The sequence below is a fragment of the Rhagoletis pomonella genome, unplaced genomic scaffold, assembly GCF_013731165.1.
Source record: "Rhagoletis pomonella isolate Grant_MI unplaced genomic scaffold, Rhpom_1.0 Rhpom_scaffold_00002, whole genome shotgun sequence".
Taxonomy (NCBI): Eukaryota; Metazoa; Arthropoda; class Insecta; order Diptera; family Tephritidae; genus Rhagoletis; species Rhagoletis pomonella.
In genome coordinates, this window is record NW_023458556.1 from 71,110,098 (window position 1) to 71,126,498 (window position 16,401).

The following is a 16,401-nucleotide window of genomic DNA, read 5'->3' on the forward strand; positions in this document are numbered from 1 at the left end:
CTGGAAAATTAATTAGTTGTTATGTACCGAAAATTATGTATACATATGTACCAATGTACTTTCAAACTAAAAGCTTAAACAGACGGCAGTGTTGATCCGGATCAACGCTGCCGTCTGTTTATGCTAGAAGATAGGGCTGAAAAAATTTCAATTATACCAAGGTTAGGTTAGAATGGTGGATGAAAAACGTGTACTCTCAGGTAGCAGGTAAATGCCATTTCGGTACCATATACCACGAATGAATATGTTAGAACCAACCGGCGCACAATGGGACCGCTTCATACAAGTTGATGCTCAAAAGTCTTTAACAGGGTTTTTCTCCTAAAAATGCTGTGGACAATTGCAAAAGGGAAATATCATATAATTTTTATAGAATTATTTCATTGTCTTGTGACACTGTTTGAAAAATATTTTATTTTTTTTGTTAAATTGAAAAATATGTATTTAGTGAAAAATAATAAAAACAGATCATCCGCGTGCACCATAATGATGGTAACGGGCCATAAAGATTACTTAATATAGAAACAATGAGAAAACGGTACAATGCATGATGAAAATTTAATTCGTCTTTAGAAGTATGGGATTCAGTTTGTTTATGCTCAAAATTCTCTTCTTAAAGCATGCCATTTACTTCTGGATCAAATGAGTTTTTTTACTGTTTGTAAAGGCCTTAAACTTGCAATAAGAGGATCGGAAGAAACAATTAGTGAAATACACCTTCAAGTTTAGCTTGCCTTAAAGTTTTTCGGCTAAAACGTTCACGATATGCTTTAAAATCTTTGTTTTTCTAACCAGACTTTTTCAGATTCATAAAATTTGTTTTGTGTAACTCTTGAAATTGCCCAAAATAACGTGCAGCTCCTTCCTTTTCGAAGCTGAACAGCTGGTTTGGTTTGAAATATATTCTTCCACCGGGCTGGACTTGCTTTGCAATAATTTAGAACGACTTTTAAATAATACTTTAGACAAATCCCGATTTTTAATGGACAAATGGGTTCCGTCCGGAATAAAAGTTATGAGAATTGAAATAAAGAATAAATACTGACCGTATTTATTATTCTCTCCGTTCTCTGTGCCTGACAAAAATTAATAAGTTCACATTAAAACATATTTTGCTCAAATATGCGCAAAGTGCCTTGCAAATCTTTTAAGTGTGCTTATATATAAAGCCTTGCGGTTATAAATAAAAAAGACTCAGAGAAGGAATCTTGCGCATTTTTGGGAAAAGGCGAATTGAAAAATTCACCATGAAAGAAATTAGTTTACTACAAGTTATTCTTTATATCTCAGGAACCCACGAAATTATGTAATGATGAAAAGTTGTAAACAAATCAACACTCATTGCTTCTTCAAAAGTAACTAACTAACCTAATAGTAACCTTAAACATTTTGAAACACACATGAACTCGATTTCGATATCAAAAAATAAAAATTGTCTGACTGAATAGTTAACTTTGAGTTGTTGTGCGCGGCATCTGGTAGTAGTTAAGAACTTAATGTTTATACACGAGATTTGGTACTTCGTTATGATACTGCCGGTATATATTTTATATCTTAAATACAAACTTTCGAAAAATGAGTTTTGAGCATCGCCCTCTATAAAGCGGCCCATTGTGCAGCGTGGTTGATAAAGTTGGGCATGTTGGGGAGGCTTGTACCGGATAATTCTCGTAATGGTAGAACTCATAGGCTGCTACTTAGTATGGTATTTCCTCATTAGAGCTGGTTTTCTCGTTTCGTCTATGCAGCGTCTACAGAAGTCGGTCGTTGTAGGCCACGCAAAGCCTTCCCGCGTGGGTACCAACCGGCCAATGCCCAATAAGAACGAAAAATTACACTGAAGATGGCACAACGCCGAAACCGGGTTGTCTCCGAACCAAATTTGACAAGGGATGACGGAAAATCGTTCCACATTTCATCACACTCCTACCCTGTCGGAAACACCAACAACGAAAATGAGAATCTCACATAAGTTTGAATATACGGCAGCCTGCCGCCGTGCGCCACCTTTGATCCGATTTCTGAAGATTGTGGAGAAATATGTCTCTACTATATATAAGGTTCCAGTTTAGGGTGAGATCCTCCAATGTAGATCCCCCTCTGGCTAACTCGTCTGCAGCTTCGTTACCTAAGACCCAAATTAAATCTACATCGAGCTGACTACTTACTTCGTCTAAGAGTCCGCAAAAACCACTTTCCTTGGTCTTGAATAGGTAACTAAAACTGGTATGTCAAGTTAATATAAATACTCGTAAATGTAAATGCAAGTTAATAAGAACCAAAACGAAAACTAAGCAATACCACGCAGCACCAAGAGAGTACAACAATGCCTTGCATTTTAGATGTTTATTTGTTAAAGCGGCAAGCGAGCGAGGTGTGAGCTGAATAAAGGTAGGCAAAATTAGTAAGTGAGTGGGACACGATGACGGGTGGACCATTATGGCGCATGAACATACATATATATGTACATATATACATAGGTATATATATATATATATAGATATATATATATAAATATATACATACGTATGAATGCATGCATTGTCTATATTCATATGTAACTACTATTGTAGCAAAGTGAGTTTTATTGTAGTATATCGCGTATTTGGAAGCCTATTCGCTTTTCGCTGTTTTTTGCCTGACTGTTCGTGATATATACGAGTACTATGTATCTACCTACCTACCTACCGGTGAGAAGCGGTTTGGTTTGAAGTATCTGGCAAAACGTGTTTGCTTACTAGCTAGACTCTAGCTGGTTGCCTGCTAGCTTGCCTGCGCTTACTAATACTGAATTTGGGACAACGTTTGGTTTTGGTTATTATTAACAGAGTACAAAAAAAAAAAACAAATATAAACAATGAAAACAACCACAAACCCAAAGTTAGCCAAAAGTTAATTAAATATGAATTATAAATTATTTTTTAAGGTGCATACACACTATACACATGAACATAAGCATATAAGGTATGCCCGACAATTTATTTTATGTGGAAAAAAATGAATACCACCGTGACAAAAAAAAATTTGAAATCAACGCGATTTTCTAGCGTCTTGAAATTTGCCCTTTAGCTAAAATTTAATGGGCTAAAAAAACTGCGTACCTAAATTTTTGCTAAAAATTCTGAATAAAAAGTTTAAAATTGTTGGGTGTAATTGCTTAAGTATGTTGAATTTTTGTAATTTTTGTACGAAGTTTTAAATATTGATTTATGCGGTGCTGGTTACGTAATGTGCTAGACTTTTATAAAAAACGTATAAAGATTAAATAAACAAACGAAAAGTAGCCAAAACTGGTAAAAGTGTCACTTAGCAAAGATAAATTATGTGACTTAAGGAAATATTTTACTTCGAGCATATGGTTTGAAAGACCGTTTTCGTTCCAAATAGAATATACATAAAACCGATCTGTATGTATGTATGTATATAGAACCAAAAACATATATGTAATACTTTTATATTGCTAGTACAATATGATCACAAAGTGTTTTCAGTCGAAATCAAAGAAAGACGGCATTTGACAATTTTTGTGAAGTATGAACATATATGTAAACTGCTACATAGAATGAAGTGCCATATCATAACAAGGGCGGTTCAGGGAATTAAACAAACAAACAAACAAATAATTTTTAGCAAAAAAAAACGACTTCAAAAAAATATATATATATATCGTCGCTCGAATAAAGAAACAGTGTAAATGCCACATACACTATTATTCGATAATTGTACCATTGGATAGACAATCCTTTAATCTATTAGAAAAATCTTTAGTTTTCTTAAATATCTCTTTGGCTCACTAATTTATTCCCGAAAAACGAAATGGTATTTGTATGGTTTGTAATGGTTTATAAAAACTTCCAATTCGTTTTACTCAAAACTATACTTTTCATGTTACACTATTTCATTATTCCAGCGACGATATATATATGTATATTTCATGATCCAATGATCGGATCTAAGCCAGATTAGTATGTGACCACCTCTGAGACACTACCTTTCCGAAGCAAAATTTTCGAAATCGGTTGACGTGGTCCGAAGTTATGCGGTTACATACATAAAAAATAAAAATAAAATAAAAAAATATTCCGACGAACTGATAACCTCCTCCTTTTTTGGAAGTCGGTTAAAAATTGATGGTCTCGTGTTTCCTTTCAGTCGCATGCATATCGAGCCCTAAACGCGAAATTAACGTAAGCAAATTTTTTTCTCAAAATTTAATTTTGAATCACAAATGCTCTTAGAGCTTCTAAAACATTTCTGCATGAAAAAGTAAGTTTTGAAAAAGTGTGCATTATTTCCGCGGTTAGGGCTCGATATGTAGACTTTCTCCGATGCTCTTGGTTCTTTGGGAAAAAACCAACACAAAACTTATTTACACATGAAGCTTTTTGGTATTTTATATATTGGCCGAAACCAATAAAGCACGCTATTCGTTTCTCTTCTGTGCTAATTGACGCAAATTGGAAATGCCAAGTGATGCCAAGTCCTTCTCTAACTGGTATATTTTGCCTCTGCCACCAACGGCAGGTACAGCCTTTCTCATAGATTTACAAATGTTGTACTTTTTTGTTAGTTTTCATGTTAATTGTTTTCAATAAGAATTTGTTAAGCCGCTCCTGAGTTTGGAAAAGCAACATTGTCATTTTGAGTACATTCTCTTATCGGATCTCCCTTTCTTTTTACCTTCCTTTTATTAGCTCGGGATGTAACTATGTAATATTGATGCGCTTAAAAGATGCAGCGATTTCTATTCTCAAGTTACATACCTGATGACAGTACGAATGGCAGTGAAATTAGGGAGGTTTTAATTTTTTTAAACTATAATTTTATTTAATATATCGACATTCTGATGTTGGGGAATGTATGTACTCTGAATATAAAGGGTGGGCCAAATAAGACCTACCACTGTTAAACACGTATACCTCTTGTAATATTAATTCATTTTAAATAATTCTTTTTATTTATTAAATACATTTCATGGAAATTAAGAGACACTATATATGAAAAATGACATCAGAAAAATGAGCACAATTTTGTTCGATACAGACATTGGCTCTTTTTAGCGCGTTTTCCATTACACCACGTAGTGTTTCTGGTTGCAGGCTCCGTATCTCGTCTCGAGCATTCCGCTTCAGCTGTCTAATAGTATCTGGTTTGTTAACATACATTTTGTCTTTTAAATATCCACATAAAAAGAAAGAAGATTACAATAATATTACAAAATATAGAAGTTATTCGTGTTTAACATTGGTAGGTCTTATTGTGTTGCCTGTACTAGCAATATAAAGTATGACCAAAAATAACTTTTCAGCGATTCCTTTTTCCGTGAAACCGGTTTAAAAATAAAAATGTCATGAACAAAGCATCATTTTGACTGTTCTAAGAGATCGGCATGAGAGGTAATTTGATGACCCCGAAATGGTCGTGAAGTTAATTTGCTGATCTTATGTAAACGACCTGAAGGGTCTGAAAGTACATACAAAGTCAAATAAAGTAGTGCCCGATTAATTTATCTTAAAAAATTTATAGTACATACAAATTTTGATTCATTTATCCGGAAATTCAATTAACCGATACTCTTTTCGTCCATTTGTAGAAGTCCAACTTAAAGCACAAACAAACTAATTAAAATAAAATTCGCATGTTCAATTTAAGTGTGTATGTATTTAATTTTATTAATGATATCTAAATAATATTTTTAACTTTAAGTGGAAAAAATATAGAGACCAAGAACAACCCATATTTATTATGGTATCGATTCTTTATTCATTTAAAGTATCGCTGTAAAAATACTAGTATGTATGTACTTACTTAGTACCTAATTCACACAAAACAAAGGCGGGCTTGCAATGAACTATGAGTCGCGTGAAATTGGTAACGAAGAGCCAGCAATTAACATCGTTTGTACTTACATATGTACAAACATATAACCGGTTCCATTTTGGACAGTTTTTGTTATGTCTTATATATAATATATATATATATATATATATATATATAATATAAGAAAGCGTTTTTGAGATTCGATTTTTGGAAATTTTTTTCTTTTTTTTACAGATTCCGTTTTTGTTACATATTTTATTTAAAAAAAATATTGTAAGCTGCACGCAACAATTTAAATTCATTAAATTTGAAAACTCACAACTGCCTCCACCGCGATTTGAACTCGTGACCAACGATGGTTGAGTCGGAGATCTTCTGGCTGAGCTACTTTCGTATTGTACGAGTAGTGAGCATTTGCACATTTACATCGCAAGTTTCAACTGTCCCGCTCTGCATTCCTCTTGCACTAGTTCAGAGATAGATCTGAGATATGTAGTTCGGAACTAGCGCTTTGTCAGACTGTCTCTAAATTTTACTGCAGGGTATTTGCATATATGTATATGTATGTATAAAGTTCATACATACTTAAATATACTTAGCTTGAAACCAAAAAAATGTAAAAAGTATAATGCAATGGTAAAAAAGGGAGATCGGTGAAATTTTATAAGTCAAGTTGACTCAGGCAAGGCCGTCACGTCGGGTGTAAAAGTAAGCCGTCAAAAATTCACAAAAGCTAAAACTGCCTTTGTGGAATTTTTGATGTAGGTAGGCAGTAAATTTTAGTTGAGTTTGAAATTGTAGCCGTAAGTAAATAGTAAAACACGTTTTCAAATGTAGAGATTATCCTGATTTTCGAGCTACACTCCCTACTATGTAATAAAAAAAGATTAGCCATACAAAACATTATTAACATTATTATTAAACATTAAGCTTAGTATCCAGCTTTCAAGAAAAGAAAAAACTCCAAATAAAAAAGCTTATGAAATGGCGAAGAAATTTTCTTGTGTCACATTTCCTTAACTGCCATCCCTAAATTGGCGCGTCAAGCGTCAAGCAACTGTCAAAAATCCTCATGCCCATACAATTTGTATGAAGCATCCCACAATAACGCGGCGCTAACGCCGATCAAATGGAATTTTCATTTTTGACAGGGCGTTACGTGTTGAGAGGACCTAAGAAAACGTCAAAAATTACGACGCCTTGATTTGGGGATAGCGCGCGCTGACACTCGTTGACAATGGATAACGCAACGCTTAGCGCTCCAATTTAGGGACGGCAGCAAGGCTGTACGTAGTTCTTAAGAACTTTGCAATGCTTTCAACTAAGATTTCCTAGATTTTTTTGTGAAAAAAAGAGTACAACGCCACCCATGTTTGCACAGAAATACATAGTATATGCCCGTTCTAATATTTCGTGAGGAAAGAGTGGGTAAGCAGTGAAATGGCAGATGTCAAAAGTCCTTGGATACTACTATTCACACACAAGAAATAAAATAAATTATTTTCTTGACCGTTTTCTTAAGAGCTGGATACCAACCTTTAATTTGTAATTATAAAATAATCTCATATTAAACCGATATCTTTTCGATGTGCAACGTAGTTTTAGCAATTATTTTTGCGAAGTAGAGAAGAGTCAAATCGGGATGTAAAAAAGAAATGGACGCTAGCAAGGAAGAGATTTGTAAAAGTATTTTTAATAAAATGTTGTGTTAAAATATATTGAAATGCACAGATAAGAAATTTAACTTTTCTATGAGTTATGAGAAAAACAAGTCAACTTATTTGAAAGCTTATAATCCGAGATTTGACTGTGTAACAACCGAGAATTGATTGAGATTATATTTATGTGTAAACTTAGTTGTATGCAGTGTTGCCAAATATTTTTCGCCCGACCTCGTCATTTTTATACCCGAGCACACTTGTGCATAAGGGTATTACAACTTTGTTCGCAGAACGATTGTTTGTAATAGCCAAAACGAATCGAGATAGATTTGTATATACAAATGTATACATAAATGCTAAGAATGAATAGAGAAGTCGGAAAATTAGATTGTTCTTTATCCGAGGTAGGTTGGCGTTGAAAATGGTCAAGATCGGAGAATAACCACGCCCATCTTTCATATAACGGTAGGGTAACTATGCTAGTGACTGTACAATTAACTTTTTTTCATCTTTAGGCTGTCGTATATTGCAACGAGCTTATCGGAACAAAAAGAAAATTAAATCAATATAGGATTATGAACTAATTCTAAATTGACTAAAGTAGTTGAAACTTATGAAAAAGAATTAAATTTTGTATAAATATAGATTTTCTGAAAAAATCCAAATTTCTTTAGTGACCTGACAGTTTTTTTACTGAGCGGACGTTAGAAATCTATTGAGTGGGTACTCTATTTTTCTATAAATTATAGTCTTCAAACTTAAAAATAACAATTTTATTTAAAAAATAACAGGAATTCCTAGTAATAGTTGAACATAGTTGACTAGTTCAGAAAAAAATAAAGATTCATTTGGAACACAAAGTGTATAAAAACTTACTTTTGGAAGCTTCTGAGTAAGAAAGGTTTTTCAAAGCGGTACATTTCAGATGAAACTATCAGGAGCAAATGTCGCAACTAATATTTTTTAAGTTGTCATTGTTGTTGTTATTGTTGTAGCGGCTACTCAACCCCGCCTAGATCCGCTAGTCCCTCAATCGTTGTCGTCAATCTAAACTAATGGGAGACCCAGGAAGCGTGCAGCTTCTATGGGGTTTGTCCATAGGGACACAGCTGAAAGCTTAGTGGGGTTTAAGGGGCATGCGAAGAGATGTCTCGAGTCGTGGGGTGTCTCTCCGCATGCCAGGTACTCTATGGGCACATCTGCATTTAATCTGCTGAGGTACGAGTTTAGCCTGCTGCAGTAGCCAGAGCAAAGTTGGTCTATTGTGATTCGAATCTCACGAGGCAGACGAATCTCTGTCTCGTCCACGCCAGGTGGTTGTGTAAAATGGCATTCCCAGGTCGAGAGTCGGTGTAGGTAAATACTGATACCCTGTGAATGCCGTTTATGGCCTATTGGTATGCTGTCGGTTCCAGAGGTTGCTTTATGAACCTCTGGACTTTGTCCGTCAGTTCGTACAAATGCCTTCTGACGTGCCTTGGCGTGGGCTCCTCCGCGAGCAAGTGCCTCTTTGGTTGCCCACGTCGGTGGAACCCTACTAGGAATTGCTTGCAGGGCGTTATGTTGTAATCCCTAACGGGAAGTATTTGAGCCTCGTCGTGCAGATGATGTTGTGGCGACACCAGAAGGCACCTGGTCGCTGTCCGGAGTGTCTCTAACTTCGTACACTGCGTGCTACTCAAGAATGTATTCTCTCAATCGTGCGTGCTACTAGTCCCCGGCGTAGGGATGCAAACGATGCATCGATGTTTTTGAAACATCGATAATATCGGTTCAATTTTCGATGTTTGCCATCGATGTTTACAATTTACTAACATCGCGAAATTGACGATACATCGATGGAAGTTTTACCAATGTTTTAAACATCAACTTTAAGGAGACTCTCCGACTTTCTTTCGATATGTTTGACTGACCTTAAACTTATTATTCATTCAGAACTTGTTTGTTATTTTTGGCCTTATAACAATTATATTCAACAATTTTATTGAGCTTGAGGCCGTTTTTTATGAAAAATGTTGTGGAAAAGCAACAATAATTTACAAAGGTAAGTTATAGCTGCTATTTCGGAGGTCACCACATCTCCTCAGTGACCGCGGTTAAAGAAGTCTGATTAGTAGATGTGGTGATCTCCCAAATAGCCAGCGTTGCCAGGTTGACGTTTTTAACGTCATTTGGACATTTGTTGTATCTTGTTGACGTTCGGACGTTTTTTGTGCAAAAAATGACGTTTTTTACCTTCCCAATAATTTTTCTCTGTTACTAAATCTTGTAAGTAGAACTGATTTTGAATTATTTTCTTAATAAATCTTAACAAACTTTGTTTTTTTTGCAGCAGCAGCTTCTTCAAAAGATATTTATCCTTTGTACATAAATGACTTAAATACGATGCAAACCAAGCGTACGCGCATTTTTTTGGATTCTTGGACTAAGGACCCCGCGTTCAAAGGCTGGTTTTGTAAACACTTGAGGTTCGAGGCTTACTGTAATGTTTGCAATTGCACATTAAAAGCCAAATCAGGAAGAGCTGATCTATTCCAACAGGCATGGTCGCAAAAGCTCCAAAAAATCTGTAGCAGCATAAAAGGCCAGAAAAAAGTTGGCGACTTTTTTAAGACTTTATTGAAAATGTAATGAACGCAAAAAAGGCTGAAATATTGCTATGTTTCTTCTTAGCATAACGTAATTTAGCATTTTCGACAACCGACCACCTAACCAAATGTCTACAAGAGAAAAAAAAAATATTAAAAATCAACACAATTCTTTAGCAACTTAAAACTTGCACATTATTACCCTGGAAAATAATGGGCTATCAAACTGTATACTCAAAAAAATTCTTAAAAATCAGAATAAAAAGTTGAAAATCTAGCTGAAACTGCACAAATTAAAGGTGGATTTATATTTTGTTTGTTATATAATGAGCTAGGCTTTCATGGAAAAATAATAAACATTAAATAAACAAACGCAAAACAGCCACAACCGATCAAAATATTGATGACTTAATCAGCTGATCACAAGTGTATTTATAAAATGATTTTCATAATAACGATCTCAAACCAGTTTACAATGAATTTTAAATGTCCTCTGTCGAAATGACATTTTAATATACCTTACATATATACTTATGTACCTTTGTATACAATTAAAGTTTAATAAGAACAATTCTGTGTGCATACATTTGAAAAAGTCGTATTTGGGTAGGAAATGACGTTTTTTTCAGACCAAGAGGGAAGTTTTCTCATGCCGAAAACCTGGCAACACTGCAAATAGCAGCTATAACTTATTTCTTTCCCACAACATTTTTCATAAAAAACGACCCCAAGCTCTATAAAAATGTTGGATTCATTCTGAATGCTAATAACCTAGCCGTTAAAGCAGAACCACACACCCCTTAGAATTTCAACAAGATCAGGCCTAGGATCTTTAGGCCCGAACTATCTTGCGATGGTATGCATTCTGATTCTAATAATAGAAAGAGTATAGAAAGAGTATAGAAAGGATAATAAAATACAGAAAAATACAATCATAATTATTAAAGTATTTAATATTGCTTTAAATTTAACTAGAAACTAACAAATTGCAAAACATCGAAAACCATCGATATATCGATGTTTCTCTGGCGATATATTTTAGCCTCGATGTTCTTTTCTCCGATGCATCGAACCATCGATGTATCGATGTTAATGCTCAAAATTTGCATCCCTACCACGGCGACCACACAGACCACATTGCCTTTTATGTTGCCAGCAATGTTTCTCTGTCGTTGCTCCAGGAGCTTCCGGATAGCGACTTGAGGACCTTATTGCGGCTCTGTACTTTATTGAGAATTGCGGTTGTGTGCGCCGAGAAGGAGAATGGACTATCGAAGGTTACTCCCAGAATTTTCGGGTTATTCATCGTCGGAATTGGACGCCGTCGACGTGAATTCCCAGTTGTAATCTGACCTCCTTCGTCATGGGGGTTAAAAGGGTTGCCGAGGACTTTGTAAGGGAGAGGGTTAGGCTCCTTGCACTGAAGAAGTAGAAATGTTCGGAGAGGTAACCGTTCACTTTCGAGCACAAGTCATCAATTCCATTCCCAGACGCCATTATCGAGCAGTCGCCTGCATAAGAGACAATCTGGTGGTCGAGGGAGCCTTAAGGTATATTTCAGGAAGCTGTGTTCCTTTTTTGGAGCATGCTTGTCCTGAATCCGCACTCTTCATTCTAAAAATATGTAAAATTCAGCCACAAGAGCGCTAAAAACTGTTACAGTAATGAAAAATTTTAGTGTTCGGTTAATGAAATCGCTTTATTTTTCAATACTTTAAGTTTACTTAAGTTTAGTTTAAAGTTTAAGTCACCGGACACTTTGTCCTGTAACTGAAATATGCACTAATCTGGCATTCTATTAGCCGGACAGTTGAATCTAATAATTAAACATTAACTTTTTAGCAAAATTTATTTCACAAATGACTTTTACACTATTTTTCATCAAAACTTACCACTTCCGAACTTATACTTGGTTAAATTTGATTCTTAAATCTACTTTGCTTAAATGTATGTATGCATCACTAACGAAAAAATAAAAATTTGTATGTTTTCACACTTCTAAGCAAACGCATAAACTAATTGCGTTTCAGTTAAAGCTGTGAGGCATTTAAAATTAAATGATATATTCCAAGGCGAATTTATACAAGGTGGTGTTACTGGCGAATTTAGATTTTCGCCGCGGTACTTTTAATGTCAAAATGATGTGTTTGTTGTAATATGAATTCGCCTTGTTTACAACAAACACATCATTTTGAAATTAAGATGTACCGCGGCGAAAATTTAAATGCGCCAGTAACACCACCTTGTATAAATTCGCCTTGATATGTTCGGTCTCATTACAAATAACGGCCTCCTTCGATTTCAAATTTCCAAAATTCAAAATTGTCAACGGTTTTCTTATTTCAGGTCAACGGTTTTCTTGTGTCCGGCCTCGAGGTGGTGTCCGGTCACTAGCATAGTTACCCTATTTCCGCAAGTACGGGATCCAAATTGTTGAAAGTTGGAATGTGATGTAGAATTTTGTTATAAAATAAGACAGTTATGCAATTTTTGGAAAATGGGTCTGGCACCGTGTACTTATGATGAAATGCTTTTTCAATCAGACTAAAATTAAGTATACATATTTCAGAAATATAAAAACTCCGATAATCCAATTACTAAAGAAGCTACTTTCCAACTCCAACTTACAACAAGCTTTTAGCAAGAAACAAGAAGATGAATTTTTGGAAAATGAGCGTGGCGTGAGCGAGTGTACATCGATAAACATTTAAAGTTTTCCACTAAACTTGCTCGAACTACTTCAATATATCATAGCATATTATCAAACTCTCAGCCTCATTGCGTAAGTCGTAAATTAGGCTAAATTGTACGACTCGACAACATTGGCTTTGTCTAATGTCGTGCTGAAATAAGTAAACGACGAAAATCGTCGAAAACTATGCAGTGCTGCCAAGTTTTTCCGGTTTAATACACTAGTCGAGTCGAAAATATAGAAAATTACATGAAATTTTCGATCCGATTCGACTCTCAAAAAACGACTTGCATTCGACACGACTGTCGCAATGAGGCTGTCTTTGAATTCGATGTTTTGATGATTGCGGCAAGCACTTTAGTTATGATACGATTTGACGGAGTTGTGTTAAATCCGCTCTCTCTATGTTGGAAATAGTTTACCATAAATCTTCAAAGTACCTTTTGAACTCTAAAAAGCGGAGCTCCCTAAACTCGTTTTCAATCCTTGAGCGGTATGTTTGTTACTACGTTTATACGTAAGCTATTTGCAAATAAAAATAATTTGCAAATACCTAACTCACTGTTTATTCGATGGTGAAAAATTCTTTTTAATATTGCCTGATTATAAAAAGGCAATAAGATGACCATCGAAAAAGAAAATAAACCTAAGAATGGCGGCGTCTTGCGCTTATTTGCAAATAGTACCACTAATCAATACTTATTTGCGTGATTTAGTTATTTGCAAATAAAAAATTAACTCAGCGTTTATACGGCAAATTTTACCATTTTGCAAATTGTTATTTGCAAATAATACGTGCGTATAAATGCAGTATGTGAAAAGAATCGGCAAGTTCTGCTAGCCAGCATGTAATAAATGAATTTTGTTTTCCATAATTTGTTTCGGATCAATAAAAGTTCAATTTTGTATAATTATGTTATTATAAATAAACCGTTTTCTAATTTGATCACACAACTCAGTATTGAAAAGAACACAATCTTGTTCAAATATAATTATCTCATTCACAAAGATATTCAAAGTGAGCAGTTTATCTTCAACGTAACTTCCGACATAAATATACGCATTTTTCAATAAATTTAGACAATTATTATAATCTATTTATACAATCTAAGTTATCAGTGCTGCCAAGTAACAGAAATAAGATAATTCCATTTTTAAGTATTGTTAGAAGATTGACGAGACATGATTGCCTAAAATTTTGTATTTATTCATTGTATTTTGCTTAATGGTATTTATTTTGAATATATGTATGTAAATATAATCAGGGTATCCTTTCAAATTGTTACTTTGTTGCATAACATCGTCCAATCGTCATAGAGTCCAAAAATTTTCCAAGTGACGACGGCATCGTCCATCTGGCAACACTATTTGTATGTATGAACATATTAGGGATATCGAAAAAAATATCGATGCATTGAAAATATCGCTGCAATGAAATTTTTGTAATCGATTTATAAATGATCCCTCATCCTTCTTGATCGCATTCTTCAGAAGCCTCTCAAACCCTTAATCAGATGAGAATAAAATTAAAGGGCAAAGCGCTGCACAAACTCCTTCCTATTCCTACAAATGTATCGTAAGTTGATTTTTTAGCTGACATAGAGATTATACCTATTTGAATTGTTCTTTTTGCTTACATATATATTGGAACTAGTTTGTGCATATGTATGTACATATCGTCGTTTAAAGTACAATACCGCGTATCAACAAAATGTAAAACCGCGTATCAAGATAATGCAAAACCGCGTATGTGAGGTTGCATAAATTATTTTCTATTTAGAGATTAAAAACACTCATATTTCTAAGTGGTTCTCTTTTTATAAAGCAATCGCATTTCTGGCTAGTATATTTCAGGACGAATGGATAAGGATTGCGCCAAGAGCTTGTGTGAGCAAATCCAATTTTTGGCGGCAAATGTCAGTTACGCGGTTTTGCATAAATTGACGATACGCGGTTTTGTACTTTAAACGACGATATGTACTATTGTTTTAAATTGGTTTTGCTTTATTCTCATAGTGTATGAAAGCTCTGTGAATCGATGATGTCCTGCTAGTAGATACGTATGTATGTATGTACATATTCTTCTTATTCATTCTTAATATATTTTGAATTCCATTAAATTCGTCTACTTCCGGTGACGAGTTTATCGTTTCCGTTTCATATTGATAGTTATTTGTTGGTGTGGGCGTTTGGAAATCAAACTCCAATGAAACACCGTTTAGCAACTATTAAATGTTGCAGCACACATGTTTATATACACTGCGATACATAAACCACTTTATGTATAAAATATTTTTGCAGGCAAACAAATCGAGATTCCACGAATTTCACTTGAATAGCTGCGTGGATTTACATATGTATGCATGCATGTGTGCGTATTTTTTTGTTTTGTTTACACTTTGTTTTTGCACGATCTTGCCGTCGCAGGTAACGACGTCTCTGCAGATACACAGATGCAAACACACGCACCCAGGTGCAGACGTTGACGCAGAACTTCACACTAGTAAAAATGCATACAACAATAATGCGCGAGACAAAGAGAGCTAAGCACTGCTCTGGTGGTTTTTGTTGCTTTTGAAGAAAAATTTGCTTTTGCCCTTGCAACATCACCAGAAACATATTTTCGTGGGCATACGCACTCACAGTATTTAATTTTTTTTTTGGTTTGCGGCTGTTGGCGCTTTCATTACATTTTTCACTTTGCAAACACAAACACTCACAATTCTGCAGCATACAAACGCTTTTGTTTTCTGACTTTGTAAGCAACTTAACAAAACACTGCGTGCGATACGAGCGAAAAGTACCCCCATCCGTTCGCGTTCACGTTTCAAACACCAATAAATGTAAACAGCCGTAGCCGTGTTGGCCTGGGGTTAAAGAGTAGCTGGCAACTCTGCTTTCGCTCTTTCATCCGCTGTTTGACAGTTGAAAGAAATGGCAACACACCTTGGATGCTACCGAATGCAGCTCTGCTTTTTATCTATCAACGGAGAATATTCACGTTCTCTGCCTTCTGATAAATTTACGCTCACTGTTGGCTTGTGGATAGTATCTTTCTTATTTTGGCATGTTGCAGCGCCACCTGACGATGTGTTGACTCGAGTGTGAAAGTAGCTCATTGATTTGGTTTCGGAGTAAATACATTACTCCCAAAAGATGACGCAAAAGATTTTACCAATGACGTTGTGTCGTTAGCGCGACAGAGTTCGCCCAAATCGGTGCCCTGTGGCAGCACTTGCCACCCTCTGTTGGAATTGTACAGCAACGGAGAATTTATACCAGAGAACGTTTATAAATCATTTCTCATTTATAAACGTTCTCAGTAATTGCTGCCAGAAATTTTGGGGTGCAGTCGGCCAAATATACCACTCGTCGGCTGCCACCATACCAAAAATTATTCCGTGTCACCACACTTCGGCAAATTTACCATAGTTCAAAGCAAAAAATAAGAAGGAAACAGGTAAGAGGAACAGCAATATAATAAGCACTAAACAGAGGGGATGCTTGCGGAGGCGAGCGTGTAGCATAGTTTAAAGCAAAATTAAAAATAAAAACGAATAACAAAAGAGAAACAGAAATCTAATAAGTACTATCAGAGAACTTAGATAGATAGAGAAGGTGCAAATTTTTGGAACGTAAA

At 35.2% G+C, this 16,401-nt stretch overlaps 1 protein-coding gene across 3 annotated transcripts in view; it reads right to left on the bottom strand.

The window, feature by feature from the left end:
- LOC118734033 (tyrosine-protein phosphatase 10D) overlaps positions 1-15,583 on the bottom strand; it is a 451,470-nt gene extending 435,887 nt beyond the window's left edge. For all 3 annotated transcript variants that reach the window (XM_036463726.1, XM_036463725.1, XM_036463724.1), the window contains exon 1: positions 14,743-15,583. The gene's annotated coding sequence lies outside the window, so the exon portion shown is untranslated. The remainder of the gene's footprint in view (positions 1-14,742) is intronic.
- Positions 15,584-16,401: the final 818 nt, after the last annotated feature.